Genomic DNA, 24,195 nt, shown 5'->3' with positions numbered 1-24,195 from the left:
TGATGTCACAGTACATGGATAATACACACAGTGATGTCACAGTACAGGAATAATACACACAGTGATGTCACAGTACAGAGATAATACACACAGTGATGTCACAGTACAGGGATAATACACACAGTGATTTCACAGTACAGGGATAATACACACAGTGATGTCACAGTACAGGGATAATACACACAGTGATGTCACAGTACAGAGATAATACACACAGTGATGTCACAGTACAGGGATAATACACACAGTGATGTCACAGTACAGGGATAATACACACAGTGATGTCACAGTACAGGGACAATGCACACAGTGATGTCACAGTACATAGATAATACACACAGTGATGTCACAGTACAGGGACAATGCACAGTATGGGGTATAAACAATCACCGAGTAAAGTGGTTGGTGGAAGGTTTTCTCCCATTAATGCATCTGGTCTCAGTCATTTAGGGCCTTTGATTCTTTAACTCTGATATAGTTCCTGGGTTTAGATGTTACTGGACTCCTAGAGGTAAGTGTCCCTTCTTGGCTCCACTCCAGATTAATTTTACCTGAATCTAGAGCATGTGAGAAGCACATGGCCAGAGGGCAGTGTTTATGCGTGAAGACCTCCTCAGACCCCTAATCTGCTAATCTGCAAGTGGTGTTGAGGGTGATGGCACAGGTGGCGTTTTGAATGCGTTTTTGGGTCGTTTTTAAGCTGTCCGTCAAAAAACTCATGCGTTTAAAAACGTTTTCAAAACACATCCGTTTTTGACAGATTTGACCAATTATCTTAATTCAAACTGGTCAAAAACGGATGCATTTTTTGATATGCAAACAAACAAAGAGCTCCCCGGGGAGCTGGCTTTAAATGAGAACGCCACCATGGTTATGTGAATGTACGAGCTGTCAGATCGGAGCTATTAACTGCCTGCTTCTCCCTACTGTGTGCGTGTTAACCTGCCCGCAGACTGAGCACACAGACGCGCACGCAGGCTTTAACACGTTTTATATACAGCAGATGTCTTGTAAATAGGCCTGCGATTCCTCCTCCATAAAAGCTATGTGTGCCTTAACATGCATTATTCATGGGATGTTGCCTGAATGTGTCACTTTGCACAGACGGTATCGGGAAGAGTCGCCTTCGCTTCTTCAAATGGACGAGAAATTCTATAAATACGGGAGGTTTTCCGATTCCTGCTCTGGATGTCAATTCTTCCCATTATAGATGGGTTCATATAGCCCCCTACTGTGTTGTATAAAAAAAACTCTGGATTGTTCCCCTGGATAAGTCTGCACAGATGTTCTCAGAAATAGTTGCCTTAAACTCTTGATGTCAACTCTTCACATCATACATGGGATAATATAATTCCCTACTGTGTGGTATGCTGGTTATTAGCAATGCCTGTCTAGATCATGGAAATCTGAAGGCTTGCGACCTAAGTTGTGGTCATGTATGATGTTTATTATAAGTTTTTTTTTTTACGTCCTCCAATTGTTGGACACTTCCATCTTCCTCAAGGTGTCTTCTACCTAAACTTCTCACCTCGCTGCTTGTTACAGTATAGATACGATGAAGCTCTGGTTTGTTCCCTGGATAAGTCTGCACAGATGTTCTCAGAAATAGTTGCCTTCAACTCTTGATGTCAACTCTTCACATCATACATGAGGTAATATAGATCCCTACTCTGTGGTATGCTGGTTATTAGCAATGCCTGCCTGGATCATGAAATCTGAAGGCTTTCTTAGTTTACATAGTAAAGTTATGGTCTAACTTCCTCCAATTGTTGGACACTTCCATCTTTCTCAAGGTGTCTTCTGCCTAAACTTATCACCTTGCTGCTCGTTATAGTATAGATCCGGTGTATCTCTGGTTTGTTTCCTGGATAAGTCTGTACATATGTTCTAAGAAATAGTTACCTTCAACTCTTGATGTCATCCCTTTATATCATACATGGGATAGTGTCATTCCTTACTGTGTAGTATGCTGGTTATTAGCAATGCCTGCCTAGATCATGGAAATCTGAATGGTTTCTCAGTTTCCTTAGTAAGTTGTGTATAATAGTCCTTTCCTCTAATTGTTGGACACTTCCATCTTCCTCAAGGTGTCTTCTGCCTAAACATCTCACCTTACTGCTTGTTACTGTATAGATATGCTGAAGCTCTGGTTTGTTGCCTAAAATCTGCATATATGTTCTCAGAAATTGTTGCCTTCATATTTTCGAAAAGAACAAAAAAAAATCTATAAATCCAAAAGATTTTTCCTTCTGGCCCTTGATGTCATCTCTTCACGTTATACATGGGATAATAGGGCCCCCTATGCTAGTATACTGGGCTCCTCCACCCTTATGCACATGTCTACTGCCTAACCTTCTTGTTAGAGTATAGCTCTACTTCGTCTTATGTGCTGTTCACATTTGTGTTGTAGACATTCCCTTTTGTCTTGATAACCCAAAGGCAACATGACAGACTTCAACTGCTCCCATATGGGGACATGTGCATCAGATACCATTGGATCCATCCAGAGGCAAAGCTTGAAGCTCATGGGTCCCAATGCAAAATCTGTAACAAAGACCCAAACTATAAGGTGCCATATATCAGACTGGTAATTTTTATGTTTCGAGGAGCATTTGAGGTCCTCTAAGGCTCTTGGGCCTGGTAGTCACTTCTACCTCCCCATTCCTGAAACCTATACCCCCTAATCCATCATTTCATCAATGATGGATAAACTGGAATACTGGAAATTACTTTAGATAAATAAATGTAAGAAGTATAAATGAGCAAAGTTCAGGTTCAACAAAACACCTCAAGAGCCAGTGTATTGATGCAATATGTGAACCTGAACAAAACAGACACAAAGTTAAAAAACAAAAAAAAATCACTATGAAAATGTGATTTAAAAAAGGATAATAATGAACTCTATGTCATACTATCTTGTTCTTCACAATCATGTACACCCTCCTGGAGTATACCTGGAGCACTATTGGAAGATCTGATTAGTATCATCGGATCGACCTTCTATGTGGACCTTGACTCCTTAGATAACTGTCAAAGTGGATCTAACATTTCAACAAATATTTCATAAACCAGTAACAATGCTTCTGGTCATTATTTAACAGTAACATTCATTCTCGCTGATTCCCCCCACTGCAGTCTCTGTGAGTTTGTGTATAGGGATGAGTGGACCTGAACCTGTGCAGTCCAGGTTTGGGTCCAACGTTCCGACTCAACCCTTCCCCACTGGTAACATCACCCAGTGCACCAGTGCTGGCACCAATCGCAGGTGTCAACTGTTCAAATGTCGCTTTAGGCCACGTGGGTGGCAACATTTTCCTTAAAATCTTGCCAGCACCGATCACGGGTGTCACCTATTTGTGGACTTCCCCCTCCACTCTCCATAGAACTTTGATGTAATCTGACACCTTAGGGCCAAAGTAAGCAGAGAAAGAAGCACTTTCCTCCGATAAGACTGCAAGTAGTGACAAATGGACCAAATGAGATTCAGACTGAACCAGAGTCTCAAAACTATGTTTGGAGTCAGGTTTGCGGACCAAACCCAAACCCCTGCTAATTAACAACTACACACAATTCTGGAACCAATCATAGGTAATTTTCCGGGGAAAATCACTGTCTATGCCGTCATCGGGGAGCAACGACCTTCTCAGCATCAGCAATTAATTGCATGTGATCAGAGTGACATGGTATAAGGTCCTTTTGCCGCCTAACATTTTCAAACTGTATCCCATGAATGGATCTGATCACAAGAAATCCCAAGTGCCTGAATGGAGGATAAGGAGGAGTAGAAGTCCATGCAGTAATGCTGTGATTTCATGTCATCCGATACATACATGGAGTGCAGTTGCAAATGTTAAGAGGCAATAGGACATTAAATGATGTCACCCTGGTCAATTGACATTAATTAATTGACACTGATGCAGAGAAGGCATGGGGAGGAGGTACTGGATTCATCCTAACCCCTTGACTCGCTCTAGATATTAATGTGTGCAAGACAACATTATGAGGATGAGGGTGAGGGGAACGATTCCTAGCTAAAAGAAGGGTGGCATTTAGTTAATAGGGCTCTAGGAGAACCCGTCACTAGCTGTATAAGTAAAAAATGTGGTGACAGGTTCCCTTTAAAGATAGTTGGTCATTAATATGACTCGTGGGTGTTGACCTTCCATCATAAGACCATTTCAAGTTCATGGCTGCTATTTTGAAGTCATCTACTCTCCAGTCTACAGAACACAAACAATTTGGAACCAAATACTCCAAACGTTCAGTGTACTAATGTCCAGCTTCCGGCATTACTGAGCTGAATAATTGGTAATAGCTTGTTTTTCCTACAACTGCTCCCAGATTCCTTGGTTTGTAGCACGTGACCGAGATGAACTTGTATCTCCAATCATCGCTACTTGAGCCTCGAAGACTTAATCCTCCTCCAAATCAAAAGCACCAAAAGGAAAGCCGAGATACACCTCAAACCACTTTAAATTTCTGCTTGAGTTACTTTTCAATTACATCTGGTGGAGCAGAACCGAATTCATGCGGCTTCCTATTGATTGTGTTACTCTCCATTAAGGTGAAAGGGAGATATCTATCATATTTTGTAACAACTTAACCACGTGCGACAACAGAGGGTCCGAGATGTCGGCTTTTGTGTCATTCGGCAAATAACTAGGATACTCTCTGGTCGCTCAAAAACTCAAATTCACTTATTGGTACAGAGCTTATGAAATTCTGGGAGAAAAAAACTGCAGAAAAAGCTTATTGAAAGTGCACTTGTCATCTGCAAACTGTGGAAGGAACCACTTTATGGCCGGAGCCGGAGTCTATCAAATCAGATGTAATCACGATATTACTGAGCCCAGGGTACGGCAAGGGGGGGTGCGATAGCGCCATAATGGTAGTAAATAACTGTTATTTATTTAGTCCTTATTGCATCTCTATGACCCCAATATCTAGAATTTAGTGAATGTTACCTGATTTATTTCTTTTTTTATCCGCAACTTCCAGTGATTTTTCTCTATAGTTGGGTCTTGTCATCTCAAGGTGACCCCTCGAGCAATACATACTTATTGGGGCAAATTTACTTACCTGGTCCAGTCGCGATCCCTGATTAGGACGGTCCGACGAGGATGAAGTCCGGCGCGATTCATGAACATCGTGCGCCCGATTCCCTGCATCCACCGCTTCCCTGCCGAGGTCGGCAGGAAGAAGAAGGAGTTCCTCTTCCCGGTGCATGTAAGTGCGTATCTGGTAACACATTTCTAAATGTTAAATCATGAGCGTTGTCCGAATCCGTCGGGTTGTCCGACGGCATGCCCCCCCCCCCCCCCCGATTTGTGTCGCGTGTAAGCTGGCATGGAAATCTACGGGAAACGCGACGAAAATGCGCTCCGCAGACCCTTAGTAAATGAGCCCCATTGTCTCCCCATTTAGTGTTACCATTTAGGTGTTTCCACCAGGGTGCACAAACTTCTAGTACAGTTACTAAACATGATTGGCTCCTGTCACACAGTTTTAGTGGAAAAGATAACCGTAAAGCCTCCCTGACTGTATACTTAACGACTTACATTTTAGGAGTATATAGAGAAGTGAATGATCACAATTTCACTCCACCAGGTAAAAAATGGTATTGGTATTAGCTGCTCATGTGATACCGTGCTGAGGCATCATGGAATTGATAGCAGATAGTACTGAAAAGTGAAATCTCACAATCATGAGTATGTTAATTGCAGAGAATTAGGGAAGAGTTTTTTTTGTAGCTTTTGTAGTTCTTTAGAACCCTGCACTAATCATAGACAGCAATAAATCATCATGTAAGTAGTTGTAATATCATTGGATGTTATGGGGCATTATAGCAAACCTATGATTTTATATGAGATACAGCAATATTAAAAGTGGATTTCATTTCTTGGACATGTCCTCATTGTCAAAGAGCGGGGAAGTTAAATACATATTATAAAAAAAAAACTATAAACTATAAACTATAAGCTTTGCTGTGGCATTTAAAGGAAACCTGCCGTGAGGAATTTACCATCAGAAATAGAGCTGATGGTAGATTCCTCCTGCTGCTTCTGCCCTAATCTGTAATTTAATAATCCTGGAACCTAACTTGTTAAAAACTTTATTTTTGTAATATGTAAATTAATTACAGAGGGTAATGGGGCGGCCGGGCACTGGGAGCTAAGGCTTGTACACGCCGCAGTAGCCTCTGCAGTTAATTTGCATAATATTAAAATAAAGTTTTTAACAAGTTAGGTTTAATTCCAGGACTATAAAAATTACAGATTACAGCAGAGGCAGGCAGGGGGAATCATCAGGTCTACTTCTGATAGTACATTCCTCATGATAGGTTTCCTTTAAGGTGCCCAATCCAGGCCTATGTGTGCTTCCCTGCATCAATGACATGATGTAGAGTCACTTACCTGCTTCAGCCAAGCACATGTACAGAATTGAATCGGTAATGAGGAGTAATAAAGAGTGGCAGGGACCACCAGCTAGAGCAATACCGGTGCAATATTGTGCTGCAAACAGTGGACCTGGGGTAGGTCATTTGCAGCCCATGTATCATAAACATGTGAGATCCACTAGAGTCATTGACAGTAGAAATGGACGGCCGAAGCCACAAACAGGTGTAGGAATGGAACCGGCTCCAACATTTGTGGCAGTCTGCTCATTCATTGGGCCACGGCCGTGTATAGAAGCCCATAGAAATACATGGAGATGTGTGGTAGACGTTGAAACAACGGTAAGCACATGGCCGAAAACAACATTTGTGTACATGAACCCTTAATCTTTTCAACTTCATTTGAAAATATATTTCTCCTCGGTTTCTGAACATAGATCAACTAATAAATGGGCCAAATTTCATCTGCAGAGAAGCTGCCATCAAGAAAAAAGAATTTGATTTGCCTTGTTATGATATACTACAGGAACTTCTACTTCAAACAATCCTCTTTATAAAAAGTTGATCTTTGAGGGCTTCCATACCCAGGTCAACTGTTAAATGGGCCAACATTAGTCTCTAAAGAGGTAACCTTCATGATATGGCCCATAACTAGTGATGACTGGACCCATTCAGGTTACAGTTTTCTGAGTTCAGCCGAATCTCAAACATAAGTTCGGTTTGGTAGTCCGAACTCCTGCCCCTAACACCAACAATTGTTTCTGTAAATAACTCTACTCTTGTTGACCAGTGGCATAACTTGAAGCTGATGGGCCCCAGTGCAAAGTCTGTGCCAGGCCCCCAACTATAATGTATGGTTCATAGTAATAGTCTTCTCATATGGGAAAGTAACACCTTATGGGCCCCCTAAGCCTCTTTGGCCCGGGTGCGACCGCACCCTCTGCACCTCCTCAAGTTACGCCCCTGGTGTTGAGGTTTTTGTACCCGAAGCAAATTTTTGTACAAAGTGTGGCCAAACTTGGAGAACCTGAACAGGTCTACTCATCACAAGTTATGGGCCATATCATAAAGGCTACCTCTCTACTGTGTTACTGATGTGGGTGAGCCTGTATGCCGAACCCAAACTTATGACTGAAGATCCGGTTCAGGTACCCTAACCAGCAGGCCTGGCTCCAAGTTTATGTGGGCCCTTGGGCAAGCGAGCATCAGTAGGCCTCTTTGCTGTGAACTCACATGGCGTTATTAAAAATACAGAAACTAAGACAATCTTCTGTTCCCTAAGTTTTCCCTAGTTTATCAGCAAAAACAGCTTCCTCATTGTCATTTTACATACAGCCCCATATGGTTAGACTGAGATTTGGCAGTCTGGGCCCTGACACTTGCCCGGGTATTGGTATCAATACATTCCACATTTTTTGACACGCTCTTTAAACCTAAGCATTTTTGGCAAAAGATTTAATTTTTTGGTGTTGTGTTGACTTGCCCGGGTATGCCAGGTGCTGGGGCCGACCCTGCTAACCAGCAAAATGAACTACAAACCCCTTAACAATCCTATCTATCCCTCCAAGTCATGTCACCTCAGCTTTACAATTTTCTTCCAACATTAAGGTGCCTATTCCCATAGTTTTTTATTTAAAAAATGTATAAATTGATTTTGACATTTTTTCCAAGGATGAGAGCCGATTTGTATTTTATTTGCCTTCACTTTAGGTAAAAATAGCCGTTCGCTCAGATTTCCTGTCTGCCGTGGAAAACCCTCCAGACCTTGAAAAGTGAATAAAAATGTAAAATGAGGCTTTAAGTGAGATGAAGTAAAAACAAGTCAAGTGGTTAGATTCATATCGCGAACCTTGTCCTTCTCTCCAATGTGTTTCCTGCTCTGATGACAATAATCGAATAGGTTTCCACGCGCACATGTGCCGCCGAGAAAAATGTGAGGATTTCATGAATAAAACAAGGAGTATTCTGTGTATGTGTCTTATAGAAGGGAGTGGAGCGTTCGGCTCATCTCTCAGACACTTGTTAACCTGGTTATCTGGTGATAACTTCTTACAGCACGTAGATTTTTACCGCAAAAGCTGTCAAACACGATGGGAACGTGACAGAAGCAAAAACGGACAAATCAAAAACTGCAAAATAATAGCACCAATAAAACATCTGACCATGCATGGACATAGCCGAGGTGTATATACCATATAGACCGCAAGTACACCATATGAAGCCATGTACTCCCCCCCACCCCCACCCCCACCCCGATTAGGTTATATGGATGTCAAAGAAGGGGTTAACCACATAGGATTACCCTCTATAAACCAAAAACAAGAAGACTTGCTTATAAAAGTAGCTCTACCTGTGATGGACTTTTACGATAGATGTCCTTCCGTTGCTTTTCCTGGGAATGAAATTGATCCCCGAGCAATACATAACTATAGGCATATAAAATATAGATTTCTAAAAAGTGCAGCATCAAATATAAAATAAAACATAGACTTGTAGAATTGGCTATCATGGCTAGCTGAACTCAGATATGATAACATGGTCAGGAGTATTAGCTAATGTAGGGGAGAGTTCCTATGGTGAGATTACAAAGTGTCTTGCAAAATTATTTGCAAATTGCAGCTTAGTGGAACATGAACACTTTTCATTGTAATTTATATTTTTGTGGCCAGGAAGACTAAAATATCACTGACACAACAGGAAATGTTTCTTCTACCTTCCGTACCTGTAATGGCCCGATGGACGGGTTACATTACAAATTTTATCTGCTTTCATAGGATGTAGGAGATGTAGGAGAAGTATGGCCAGCTAAACCTACAATCTGCGTAGTTGCATAAGAAGTTGCCTTTAAGAACATGTACTTTGCTCTTAATATGATGGGACTTATTTACTAAGGTTCTCGGAAGCACTTTTGTTGGACTTTCAGATGTTTTCGGGTTTTGGACAGCTGTGACAGGTATTTAACAGAGGATTGTGTCGCACGTGATTGGATTTTGTCGCGGTGGCGCTGGCTTTCATACAACAAAAATCGATGGGCGTGCCGTTGGACGATCCGTCTGATTTGGACTGAGCGCAGGATTTAACTTTCAAATTGTGTCGCAAGACCAATCACTTACATGCACCAGGAAGAAGAAGGTGAACCCCGGCGGACCTGAGCGGGGAAGCAACACATGCAGGATATCGAGCACACCATCTTAGTGAATCACGGCACAGAGCATTATCGACGGGTAAGTAAATGTGCCCTGATATGTTCACCCCTTAGCAACATTTCCTACTGGCTATATTTGGTATTGCAGCTACATCACAATCTGTCTGGGATGGAAATGTTATTAATGTATCCAATAGGATGTCATGTTTATTCTGCACTGTACAAGGGTCCTGGTTGGATAACCTCTGACCCAGGGTAAGTTTATATCAACTCCCTGGTGGCTGGAAAGTTCCATTTCTTTCTGAGATCTACAATCTACAATGGGCTAACTTGTTGTCACTGGACAACCCCTATAACATTCATTGCACTATACAAGGTCCTACATGTAAGGTTTAATATATACACAGTACACAGAGTCCCCGGGTTACGTACAGGATAGGTTCTGTAGGTTTGTACTTAAGTTGAGTTTGTCTTTAAGTCGGAACTGTATATTTTATAGTATTGTAACCCCAGCCAAATTATTTTTGGTCTCTTTGACAATTGGATTTTACAACTTTTTGGTTGTCATAACCAGGATTAACAATAAAGCTTAATTGATAAAAGTTACAACTAAAGTACTAAAGTACAGTAAGTTACCAACATCCAGAGTTCCGTTTGTAACTAGGGGTCGTCTGTAAGTCAGGTGTTCTTAAGTTGGGGACCGTCTATATATTTTGTTCTACTAGATTAAGGCTTTTTTTTACCAACTTAATATTCTGTACAAGAAACGGCTTTCTCCATTTTGGAATAAATAGGACAATTTAACTAAAGATCTTTTAATTCACGGAGATGACAGCCTCAGGCCACAAAGAACCTTTTATCCCTTTGAATGTTAAAAAAGAATAGGAAAATATTGATCCCTTAAATAAGATTAAACAGAACACGCAGGTGCTGCCTTAGAACCGAACATGTAGGAATCAGTCAGGTACGGGCTCACTCTGCCATGAAATTTTACTACCTCCTTTTGGAGTTAATCCCAATTGCTAACGCAATAAGTAATTGCTTACAAATTGAAGACTAGAAGCTAATGGTTTTGATGTTTTGTGGAGGTCAGATGTGGAAAAACCAGGCTCCGTTTAATTCTACCGGAGCTTTGAAGGAATCAAGGGAGATATTTTAAGCATTTCCTAATTCACTCGCTTGTAATCAGGTCAAGACTAACACCTGAGCGATAGTGACAAAATGAGAATGGGGAAGTACAGGAACGGTAATGGGCCAGGATAGAGGCCCAAAAATAATTGCAATGGGAACGCTGTTTAATTCCACTACTTCTACAGGGATTAGCGGAACGGAGTACCAGAGGATGAGCCAAGGCCATAACTCAAAGATGGACTCCAGAAGTTGATTTACAGGCTACAAAATTTGAAGGCTACTATGGTCTGTTCCCCAGAAGTTGATGGAGGGTGGGCCCGAAAATCATTTCATCTGGTGGCCCCAAGGAACCCCAATCCAACACTGATAGCATTGGTCTGTATTATCTCAGATCTCTTTCGAGAGACAGTGGGGCACATTTACTTACCCGGAATGTGCAATCCCCCATCCGGAATGTCCGACGAGGATGAACTCTGCAGCGATTCACTAAGATCGTGCGCCCGATTTCCTGGATGTGTCGCTTCCCCGCTCAGGTCCGCCGGAGTTCTCCATCTTGTTCCCGATGCATGTAAGTGCTTGGCTTGCGACACAATTTCAAAGTTAAATCCCACTCTCAGTCCGAATCAGTCGGATCATCCGACGGCCCGCCCCTCCAATTTGTGTCACGTGAAAGCCAGCGGCGATGCACCAAAATCCGATCGTGTGCGCCAAAATCCTCCGCGGCGCGGATCGGACTATCCAACCAAAGTCGCAGGACCCTTGGTAAATGAGCCCCAGTGTCTTTTCCTTGCGATGGAAGAGTCTGTAATGGACATTGACAGAGCAGCCACCTATAGATGGGACAAGAGAGGCAATTTATTTTTTCTTTGAAGGAGAAGACATCTAATTCCTAGGAAACATAGCACAAAAGACGCCCTGTGCAGCACTATAGAGAACACCATGCCCTATATATTTTTTTAACCAGGTATGGAGTCATATGTTCAATGGTGGGTGATCCTAGTCCTGAAACTGAGTCACTTACCATGTAAGAGGGTCAGGTATAGCACCTCCCCCCTACTAAAGGACATGAGTGGTGTAATTTCTAAAAAAACAAAACACATCCCTTTTCTAGTTATGGACAACACCTTTAAAGGGTTTTTACAGAATTAAAATATTGTATACAGTGTCCCTATGATAAGGGATCAGAATCGACACCTGCATGCAAACCACCCCCCTCCCCCCCCCCCCTGCACATCAAGTCTATTGGGCACAAATCCTGGTTAAACCAAATGAATGGGGATAAACTGCAGTACCAAGCACAGCGACTATACGTTGTAAAGCGCTGTGATTGATAAGGAGCCACAATGTTAACAGGTTGATTGGTGTTGGTCCAGGTGCTAAACCCTTTGCCGATTGGATATTGATGATGACATATTCTAAAAGGATATTTCCAGCTTGAGTATGAATGACATGTTTATACTATACTAAGAATAGGGATTTACTGACTGCCTTACTACAGTTGGGCTGAACAGAGAGTTTGACGGACACTCTCCATACAAGTCTGTGGATTGGCTATACATGGGCAGAAAATTCCCCATATGGCTGGGCTGTAGGAAGGGGTTAGGAGGACCAACATTCTTGGGATAATTTCAGGTGCCACCTCTGATGACTTTATCTAATAAATACCCAATCAGGGAAAATCCTGATAAAAGACATCTACCACCAGGATAATGGATTGTAAACCAAGCACACTGACATACTGGTGTGCGCCCCCTCTGACTGAGTCCAGTCTTCTTTTAGCTTCTAAGGCCCTTGTTTTTATGAAAAAAAAAAAGATTTTAAAAATTAGGGCCATTAGCATAATTGTTTTTCGTAAAAACCAGGGCATACTAAGCTAAAAGAAGAGCAGATCCTGCCAGAGGGGGTGCACACCAGTATGTCAGTGTGCTGGGTGTACAATCCTTCATCCTGGAAAGGATTTAAGGAAAGGTCATCAATGTCTATTACCCAGAATACCCCTTTAATCAAAGTGAAATTTCCACATCCCTGAGAGTTTACCTTATTTTAGTCGAGGAATCATAAATCCTGCATTCAGTTAGTTGATATACATGATCCCCACTGTTACTGTCTTCACTTTGCAATTCATATGGAATCCCCAGTGCGAATAGTCGACTGGCGCAGGATAAGCAAAGTGTTGCTTTCGATTTTAAAGAAGCGCTCCCTATCTGGCCCTATCTCCTGCTAAAATATGGAAGGGGGAAATCTATGTATTTTTCAAAACGTTCTTTCGTATAGCAACTCCATATTAACGCGCAATCCTCTCTAAGCCGAGAGCGCATTAACCGCTGCACCACCAACGCACTGTCCTGCGAATTTAAAGGTTTGGCGGTACGTCTCTATACATGACTAGTCTCAGTGAAGTCATTTTCTCCTATGTATTTCATTATCCGGTGACTTCCTATCTGCCCGGACACATTTCTGTCTGAACCTTCACACCAGGCTTAGAAAAGGCGCTCTCGCTCTGTACCAAATTTGCGTAGAACCATCAAACATTTGAATTTGATTAAACGGGAAAAAAAAACTAATCTTAAATATCTCCCAACTGAACCGTGCACATTGCAATTCACAGTCCGCATGGTGTGTTTCCATGCAATCATCTGTCGGAATATTTATTCCAACCGGGAGACTCGAGAGAATATGGAACAGAATAAAAATGGATGTATTAAATTTTTCACTCAGGTGCCCAGTTTTGATATTTGTAGGGAATTTAAGCTGCAGGCGATAGAACCACCTGAACAGTGATTCATGAATAAAAACACAACTAATATAAAAAAAAAATAAAAAAGACGAGCGGAAAATATGTGAGCCATCTGCATGTTCGGGGGCTTGTCATTATTTCCAGTGATCTGATGTAACCTTGATAAACATTGTTGGCGAGCAGTTAACGCTGCGCCCATGCAAATAATGCCCATTGTGTCCTTGTAAATACAGATGAACTCTTTATCAGCCAGCCGTCTTAAATTATTGAAGAGCCAACTCGGAGGACGCGGACCTTCATCTCGTACTGATAGGGCAATGTGTCATTCATGTCTCTCAGCAAATAGTTCAATTTCCAAGATGGAACAGATGGCAGCAGCTTGCATTTTGATTGTTTTAAAGAGGACCTGTCGGTATTCCTGACGTGCCTATTGTGGTAAATACATCTGTTATATAAGTGATTGTCTTTTTTACAAGCCCACGTTATTATGCTTCTATTAAATATTTTGACATGTGGGTGTAACTATTCCCACTTCTTAAAAGGGGTGTGTCCCTCCTCGTGTTGGACAGGCCCACCGGAGAATCCTCTGATCCTCCGGTGGGCCTGTCCAACACGAGGAGGGACACACCCCTTTAAGGAATGGGAAAAGCCAAAACTTGGCCAGACATACAGCAGAAGACAACCTAATTTGGAGACTAGTAGATTCTATTTCCCAGTAGACGATGAGAATTATTTTATCTGGTGGGTCCAAAGAACCCCAGTCTAACACTGGTTCCTACACAGTCTAGCACTGTCAGCACTGATTGGATAATGTCAGACACAGCCCAACTTGGACATAACCAGGTGACAATTTATTGAAAAATTTCCAGGGGATACAATGTCGAATTTTTTGGGAAAGAAGCTCCAATTTGTTTTTATTTTTAAAATGAATAATAAAAGTATTTAATACAACACAATAAAAAAAAATCAGTTAGGACCAAGGCTCATATTTCAATGTAGAATAATCAAGGAACACGACATCGTAGAGGCGAAAGGTCCCCATAAAGGTTCTGGTGACTAACACTGTAGTTAACATGGAACAGTTGTGACACCATGCTTGGTCTGGACCAATCACTGGCTATTGGTATGAACTATTGGTATGAGTCAAGATAATAGCCAAACCAATAAGTCTCGTAAAAAATGAATAGACCCCCAGATGTAAACAGTGTTGTTGACAGTCATTGGTCCTTGTCAGTGCAATGTGTTTGGCTATGTGAGAGGCCATTGATTTATGTCAGGAGTTGAGATGAGCTGACATGAATTAAAAGTTCAGGACCATGGTTCAAGTGCATCCCATACGCCCCAGACATATTTTCGGCTGTGCAAACAGTCTGGCAAATTGAAGCTCCTAGGTACTAGCCATGGCTTTGAGTGGTCAGATGTGTCACCCTGACCAATCACAGCTCTGGCTAGCAGCTATGGGCGTCAATTTTGCAGATTGGTGCATGGCCACCAATCCGGCAATATGTTCGGGTCCTTGCATCTCTAGTCAGGAATTGATCAGGAATTGATTTTTCTAATGGAGATATGCTAAAAGACAAGTCAGGAAGGGGGTCCCAGGACATTCTGGTTTCATTACATGCATAAATTAAGGACTGTAACATTAGCAAACTGATAACGAAACTCAATTTAGATTTTGATGCCGAAACTTCATTTTCCAAAGGTTCCCACTCATTTCGTTAAAGGGATTTGGTCTCAAGGAAACATCATTGTAAATCCATAGGGCCATAATCCGCTTCATGGTGGATAGAGATTAGCAAATCTCTATGAGGTATCATTTTTCATGGACTGAAGCAAAATCCAAATTTTTCTGTTTTGGACAAGGGACAAGTGGAGGGACCAGGGAAAATGTAACAATTCAAGATGGTAGTTTATAATAAAAATCTGTGTTTTAGGGGGTTATGTAACAATTTCCAGGACCGTTGGAGCAACATTGGCTCAAACCAAATAGATTTGGTTCTTTTGAAAATTATGTCAAAGCTTCGACGTAGTGAATCTTGGATGATTCACTAATTTCAAGGCATGGGCTATGTAGATTCTAGATACACCCTTAAAGTGTCCAAAAGATTGGCAAATTGTTGTGAGATTCAGAAGATTTACCTTCTAAGGCTACATGCTACAGTACGGCGGGCACACGGCAGCACACGGGGAGAGGAGGAGGTGAGTGCTGCTCACCTTCGCCCCTCTCCATAGGAATATAGGGCGCCTGACACCGTATGCCGTGAAAAGATAGAGCATGTCCGCACTCGTGCAGCATGGGGGACGTATATATGCCATATATACGTCCCCCATGTGGCAGTGTGAATGTAGCCTAAGACTGTGGGACTCAGGACTCAACTTTTTTGGGAACCTCCCAGGATTTCCAAGCAACCATGAACGTGACTGGTTGCAAATGTCCCATTTCCCATTTATTTGATGTACTTCTTAGTGAAATAAGAAATTCTGCAGATTGAATAATAATGTTGGCTGATAAAATTCTACTCCGTTTCTCGTGGATCAATAATCCGTGTACGTGTGTGACCTGGATGAAAAAAATCCAAAGTGGAAAAAAAAAATCATATTTAAAAATATTCAAAACCCTCATTTGGATGCGGCCCGCTCTGCCCGGACCACCAGGGAGGTAGTGTTTACCAATCTGTTAATACTCCGATCAGGCCAGGAACCAGGCAGAGCGTAATATAGATGGAAACCCAATTGTTCCGTATAGACCGGAATATAATTAGTTATGTCTGGAAGGCTGAGCAGTGCACATTGCTTAACCGGAGCAGACGTGAGCACAATATTACTTACACAATGCAACAAATAAGCTCTTTATAGTCACGGGCATTTTGCAGCGAACGCCGCGGCCAATATATGTTATAGATCTCTTCTTCCAATAAAATCTGATAAATCTCAAATTTCTGAACACAAGTTAGTGACAAAAAGGAACCTTCTACATCAATTAAAAATATAAATCCGTGGAAATTCAATATGCCTGCGAGCCATGAAATACTAGCGCTCGTAATAAGGCGGCATTTGGGACAAAAGGAGTGAGCTAAACGCAAGTTACGCCACAGGCAGGGAATCAATATTACATTTGAAGAACTTTTTTTTTTTTCAAGAAAACTTTTGTTGTCTTCAGACCTCATGTAACTTAATTCTCCGTAATGTCATATTTATAACATGGAGGAAGCCGTAAAGCCTTTAAAGCGTCATGTCTATCAAAGCCGTGTACGCTAAAGGGGTTTTCCGGGATTATGATACTGATGAATAGGTCATCGATATTGAATTAGTAAGGGTGTGACCAGGGTCGACTCCAGGTATCAGTAGGCCCCTGGGTGACAACGCCTCAGTGGGCCCCTTTGCAGTGAACTCATATGGCGGCATTAAAAATTCAGAAACTTAAACAGTCTCCTGTTCCCTAAAATATTCCCTAGTTTATCATCCCAAGAAGCCCCCACATGGTTATATTATATAAAGCCTATAGATTCATTAGATACAGGCCCTCTCATTCACATGGATTCCTTATGTACAGTCATATGTGGGCCCCCCAGCAGCCCTGGTATGCCCAGTGCTGGTGCCAGCCCTGGTTGGGACACCCAGAAGCCCCCATAATCAGCTGCTATTCCATAAACATGCCTTCTGCATCCAGGGACTTTGCTTCTATTAGCCACAGGGTCCAGCAGCCGCTCAATCCGATATAAGTGAGGTGCAATACTAAGCATAGCCACTATACAATTTATGGCGCTGTGCTTGGGGATAAGTGAAGAGATCATGATACTTGTCTGAATGCTCCTATCTCCAAACACGTGATCCATATCTATGTACCAGAATACCCCTTTAAAGTGGTCTTGTATTATTTGATAATACTATCCCATAGGAAAGATTCTGGGTTATGGTGGATTTTTTTTTTGTTTTACATAAATCACAATTCAGTGTTGATTGATGTATTGATATCTCTTTATAGTCTGTGGAGCTCTTGTTTTCTGATACAGAGCAAGGTGTTTTCCCCAGTAAAGACCTTTCAATTTCACTTTCTTCACCAACTCCAACTTTCTGACCCTTTAATAGGTGCTGCCTCACTGATTTTGGTGCAGTTGGATTTTTTCTGTAGCCCGCACCGTTCCCGAGTAATTAATACTGCTAGTTTTGTTACTCAAGGCGCTAATTAAATTCTTCTGTGTCATGTGGGCGGTCCGGGCACTGCCCACCTGACTGTATATAACCTAATTAGCATACTGGGTGCTGAAACTCGAGGCATTGATTACTCTGGAACGGTGAAGGCTAGAGAAAAAATTCCAACTGTGCCGGATTCAGTGGAACAGCAGTGATAAAAGGGTTGCGGTTGATATAGTATCCTACCTGTCTCTACCTTTAGGGGAGGTGATGACATGTGTTTTCCCATTGAAGTTATTCATAAAACACTATGCAGGAGGCTCCTAGTATCGCGATAATAGACCTTGGATAAAGTCTACATGTTCCGCTGCAGCCTTTATAGGCAAACACAGAGCAGGGGTGACAGTAGCTGCAGCACTGGAAGGGGGAGGAGAAGACAAGCAAGTTTAGGTTCCTCTCTTTATTATGTAGCCTCCCCTTTTATGGAAAAATCGCTGCAAGTCAACAAAATTTTACTTTTCATTCTTTGTTCTGAACAGAACTCTCATAAAAATAGATTTTCAGAATTTTCCTGATACCAGAATTGATTTGCAATGTTCTCCAAAACTGCTGATCTGTGAATACTCTATGTTAATATTTTTTATTTTACTTGTAGATTTCACTTTACTTGTGCAGAAACAAAAGCTCCAATTTATTGTCTTCCCAAACCTCGGGTCATTGGCTGTTAGGCTGTAATTTAAAGGGGATGTTTAAAATACATACATTTTTTACAGACTGCAGAGCCGATTCACTGTCGCTGCAGTGCTGATCCTTCCATGGTTCTTTGTCGGTCTCTATTTAAAGGGCTTGTTTAATGATGTGGTATCTTGACACAGTTGAAGCCAGGGGTAGGCTAGGGGTAGAGGAGATGTGCAACTGGTGTTGGAAGGGCTGCTAGTATTTATCATACCTTCTTGTCCTCTAAATTTGGATGTTTTTTGCTTGACCTCTGGGGACATCGTTGTGTAAGAGCCTGGGCCCACCGGATCCTTCATCCTCTGGTGGCCCAGTCCAACCCTGTATGCAACATCACTGTCATCACTGAAACATATACGTCCCAGCTGGAGAAAGAAGGATATACATGTATTTTATGTCCTAAGCCACGTCCTTTGCCCCACCTCTTAATCCCACCACCAAGTAACACCACACAATTTAACACCCACCTTAATAGCCCCAATACTGTATTAATCCCCCACATAGTAAAGTGTCTTCTTACCTGAGGTTCACCCACATTGTGAATTGCCTATATTATTATCAATTTATAGAGCTCCATTAATTTTATGTTTTTCTTTACATTCAAGAAAGAGTTAGCATACATTATTACAAGGAAAAATGCAAGTACAAAATACAAAACAACCAATTCGGAGGACCCAAACCTGAGCATTTGGTAGGGTTCCTGTTTTAGGTAAGGGTAAGAGACCCGAGCCCAAACACTCACCCCCAACCAGTAACACCCATGACCAGTGCTGAATTGCAAGAATTGCGGGTGTTGTGGAGGGGTGAGCCGAACCTCTTACTGAACCGAAGTTCATAGTCCATGCTGAACATTGTGGTTTGGGTCAATTCATTACTAGTCTTGAGGGCCCACAATTAAATAATGGGAGGGTAGATGGAGACACGTGTTGAGGGAGCAGAGTGGAGCAGTTATTGCATGCTATAGGTAATCCTAAACAGGTGGGTTTTCGGTTTACATTGGAAGCTTTGGAGTATGTGGGATGCACAGGAGATGGTAGTGAGTTGATAAAATAGTGCAGCAGAAGGTCTTGTGGGAACTGTGGGATGATATTGGCTGATTAGTTCACACATATATGGAGGGGACAGGTATTAAAAAGAATATTTTAAACTGAATTTGTTGTGCAATGAGTAACCAGGGGAGAGGATGGGGAGAAGCATGGAGAGAGTTGGTTTACGTGGGCAGCACAGTTAAGTATAGACTGGAGGGATGTGAGAGCGTCATCTAGGAGACCACAGACAAAAATATTGCAGTAGTCCAAGCAGCAGATGATGAGGGCTTGGACTAGTAATTTTATAGACTCTGGATTGAGGTAGGGTCATATGCGGGAGATGTTCTTGAGATGAAGTCGGCAGGTTGTAGTAAGGGCCTGGAAGTAAGACTTGATGGATACGGCAAAGTCAAAGATTACTCCAAGGCAGCAGACTTTTGGACCCGCTGTGAGTGTAGAGCCAGGTCTGGTGAGAGGGATGTGTTAGGTGGAGAAAAAAATTCTGAGTTCCATTTTGTCCATGTTAAGATTTTAGAAAACGGGGAAGACAAGAAGAAGGAAATGGCTGATAGAAACTTGTAACTCTAGCTAGATGAGAGCTGATTTCTTGGTTAGAGATAAAGATCTGTGTGTCACCCTCATAGAAGTGGTATTGAAAGCTGTGGGACCTAGTGAGCTTGCCTAGGCCAGAGGTGTAAATAGAGCAGAGAAGGTGTCTCAGGACAGAGTATTTTGGGATGACAACAGAGAGGGGAAGAGGTGAAGAACTGGTATACAAATATTAGACACAATAGGCCACCTTTACTAAGGGTCCGAATTGCGTTTTTCCGCCAGGTTTTCAGAATTTTACTGTTTTGCGCCGAATAGTTTTTTTGGATTGTGTTGCATCGACGCCGGGTTTCACGCGTCGAAAACCGGGGGAGCGTGGCTGTCGGAAAATCCAACGGATTTGGAAAAATCGCACTATTTTTTTTTAAAAAAACGTGTCGCTTGACACACACTTACATGCACCAGGAAGAGGATGGTGAACTCCGGGGGACCTCAGCGCAGCAGCGACACCTAGTGGATATCGGGCGCACGAACTTAGTGAATCGCCAAAAGACCCCAATCCTCGTCGGAGAACACAACGCTGGATCCCGACAGGATCGGGTAAGTAAATGTGCCCCATTGAAAGTCTGTTTGGAGAGGCATGAGGAGATCGAGGCAAGAGCCAGATCAGTGACACCAAGGGAACAAAGCATCTGCAGTAGGAGAAAATGGTCAACAATGTCAAAGGCAGAGGACATATCAAGGAGGAGGAGAGCAGAGTAGTGGTGTTTTGCCTTTGCAGACAGTAGGTTGTCTCAGTTGAGTGATTGGGTCAGAAACCAGATTGTAGTTTTTCAAAGAAGAAGGAAAGGTAGAAGGATGTACCTCAAATTGAGTTGTCTTCTGTTGTTTTTTAGTAATACAGTTTTGGGTTAGATCCTGAACCTACGGCTGATGAGCCAGACTGGCAATGTGGCTCGCTCTGTCACATATAATGCCCCCTTTCATTCATTCCTTGAAATACCCTCCATTCAGTAGCCACCATTTCTAACATCCATTTTGGTGTTGGGCTCTCTCATATGATCTCCCTTCAATGTTGGAACCACATGTATGGTTCCCCCATACTCACTAGGAAGAATGATTACAATCTGTATAATATACACAATCTGTATAATATGCACAATGCTGAAATAAGGATAGGACCAGGGAGGGGCAGAAAAAAACTTTGCTAGTACAGGTCCCCGGGACTCGAACCCGGACTTCATTAGAAGTGGCTGATTTGGTTTCAGGTCTGGATCAACCACCCTGCCGGTAACGCCTGCGATCAGTGCTGGCACCAATTGTGGGTGTTACAGGGAACGTGCTCCTGGTTCAGTACCATAATCCGTACCAGAACTGATGTGGGTCCGCTCATCCCTAGTGAGGACCATACTGTTTTCCATACAGCTTCCTCATCAGGACCGAGAAACAGCAGAATAACATTCCAAGATTTTTCTCCCCTTCTCCAAATATTCCCCTTCCTAATAAAATTCCATCTTTCTCGTCGCTCAAACCTACGAGTCTTCTGCAGGCGCTGATCTGTTTTTGTAAAAAAAAACCAGAAAAGAAGAAAAATGTAACGCCTTATAACGCTAATAGGGAAAGGCAGATTATTATGAGTTGTAAATGGCTGCTGCAAATCAATTTCCTGTTGTGTCTTCAGATTTGCGCGCTCGGCAGTGAATGGTATTGATCGCAGGATGGTGAAGTTAGCGAGCAAAACAAAATTAGGTACAGAAAACATGGAGAATGGATGAGGGATGCGCGGCCAAATATAGACAGCGCAATCACAGAGGATTTCACAGGTTGCTTAATGCTCACCTCACTTACTTACCTGGAGCTTTTCCATCATCGCCGCCGAGGTCGGGGGGGGGCTGCTGCGCGGCTGGACACAGTTTAACACCTCATCCTGACCCATGTCTGCATCACACTCAAGGATGGTCATTGATTAATTTCTTATCCTGCTCCAGTAGTATATATAAGCAGTAGGACCCTTAAAGGGATTGGCCAAATTTCAATAAATCTCTTGTATTAGACATGTCTCTGCATCTATATGTACCTTTGTCTTTGCTTCCTCTGAGAGATTCAGTCTCTTCTCCCCATACATACACAACACTTCCTGTCTCTCACCGCTCCAGCCCATGCTTATGGCGTCTCCCACTGTGTCTCCCTCCATACAGTCTGTCCAGAGACTGGAAGGTGTAAAGGGGAGGGAGCAGGATGAAGCATAACTCTCCTACTACAGCTTCTCCTATTCATCAGAGATCACACATGTAAATAAAGAATCACAGAGGATCTGCACACAGTACAGAAGTAAGTAGCAGGACTGCAAAATCACTTGATGAACATTCAGGGATTATCCAAAAGGCAGTAAAGGGGCAATGGCAATTCATGTAAAAGAGTGGCCAACCCCTTTTAAGGGTCTTCCAGATTGTAAATTTTCTCACCAGCATTGTGTAGGGCTTTTCAGAAGGTTTTCAGACATAGCAATCTGAGAAGTGGGGTGTGTGGAGCCAAGAGGTGCTCCAGTGATGTAGCCCGGGGGGGCCTCTGGCTCATTACATAATTTTATAAAGTCCATTTTACAACATTTGTGCACTTCAGGGAGATAATAAAAACAGGAACAGATGCCAAGTGTATAGGTAGAGTCAGTCTACCATCAGTAAATCTTCTGATGTTTTAATGCTTCAATGTTTGGGTTGCTCTAAGACTCTTAGCTCTAACACTCAAAATTTGATGTAAATAGAGTTTGGAAGGACTTTCTTTGTGGCATCGCTGCTCCTCCGCTGAGTATTTCAGTGTAGTCAAAATAAATAAGGAGAAGGAGGAAGACGGAGCCCAGAGCACACAGCAGGCTGGTAGACTTTACCTTTTTCTGCAGATCAGAATATGTTGTTGGGAGCCCCTCCCTCTCCTCACTGACCTGACTACTTCACTAACTTGGATGCTGTTGCAGATTATAGTAGTGATAATAGGAAGGACTATAGAAAGCTTCTGTTCCATCTGACTCTTTATTTAGTGTCCCCTGACGTTGCAGACGCTATAGCAGCTGCTCCGGCAGTAGTTACACCCCTGACTACATAGATTCTCATGTGGGTTCATAACGATTGGATTCAGCGCCTTCAGCTCTGTGTTTAGTAGCAGGGACAACACGTCACAGGGAACGTTACTTGTTGTAATAACTTTCCATGTTGATCTTTTTTGAACTGCAAGATATATGACAGATCTGATTGTGGCAATCAATTTCTGAGACAATTCTGGTATTTGATCTATTACATGGCCTCCTTCACCTTGGAATAACTTTCCCAGGATGCAGTATGGCTGTTTTCAAAATGGTGGCCATGTTCTGTACAGAGTGTAAAAGATAGGTCCCCTCATCTATTACTTACTGGGGATCAGACCCTTAGTTTTTTAAATAAAAGGTGGTGTCCCGGGACTTTATACTCACCCTCTATATGTATATAACTACAGGGTAGGCCATTTATATGGAAACACCTAAATAAAATGAGAATCAACTTCCTGTTTATGGCACATTAGTATATGGAAAGGGGGAAACTTTTCAAGATGGGTGTTGACCATAGCGGCCATTTTGAATTTGGCCATTTTGGATCCAATGCTTTTTTATGTAACATATCAAACTTATTGAGAATTTCACAAGAAAAACAATGCTGTGCTTGATGTCAATGTAACTTTATTCTTTCATGAAGAAATGCTAGCACAGGCTTACAGTATCAGTTGTTTCAGATGCTGCACATCTTGTATAGACAACTGTCTTCAAAGGTCCGAGCATTCCTACATGTACATTTCCCTGGAAAGTGGATGGATCCTTGTGGGCTAGTTGAATGGCCACCAAGGTCTCTCGATCTGCCCCCTTAGAATTTTACCTCTGGGGTCATCTAAAGGCAGTTGTCTATGCTGTGAAGATATGAGATGTGCAGCATCTGAAACGATGGATACTGGAAGCCTGTGCTTGCATTTCTCCTGCGGTGTTGCTATCAGTGTGTTCAGACTGGGAGAAGAGGGGAGCATTGACGATGCTACACAATGGGCAGCACTTTGAACACATTTTATAAGTGGTCATAAACTTTTAAATAACTCATAAAAAAATAAAGTTACGTTAAACCCAAGCTCACCATTGTATTTCTTGTGATTTTCTAAATAAGTTTGATATGTTACATGACCCTCTTCCCATTGGATCCACAATGGCCGACTTCAAAATGGCCGCCATGGTCAACACCCATCTAGAAAAGTTTCCCCTCTTCCCATATACTAATGTGCCACAAACTGGAAATTGATATCACAAATCGCTCCCACTTTATAGAGG

General features: G+C 42.3%; 1 protein-coding gene across 1 annotated transcript in view; it reads left to right on the top strand.

The window, feature by feature from the left end:
• The window catches only part of AGBL4 (AGBL carboxypeptidase 4), a 1,134,440-nt gene that overhangs the window by 722,199 nt on the left and 388,046 nt on the right, over positions 1-24,195 (top strand). The gene's annotated exons all lie outside the window — the stretch shown is intronic.

This window comes from Engystomops pustulosus, chromosome 10, assembly GCF_040894005.1.
Source record: "Engystomops pustulosus chromosome 10, aEngPut4.maternal, whole genome shotgun sequence".
Classification (NCBI taxonomy): Eukaryota; Metazoa; Chordata; class Amphibia; order Anura; family Leptodactylidae; genus Engystomops; species Engystomops pustulosus.
The sequence above is the reverse complement of the archived record's forward strand: the minus strand, read 5'-3'. Positions and strand labels throughout refer to the sequence as shown.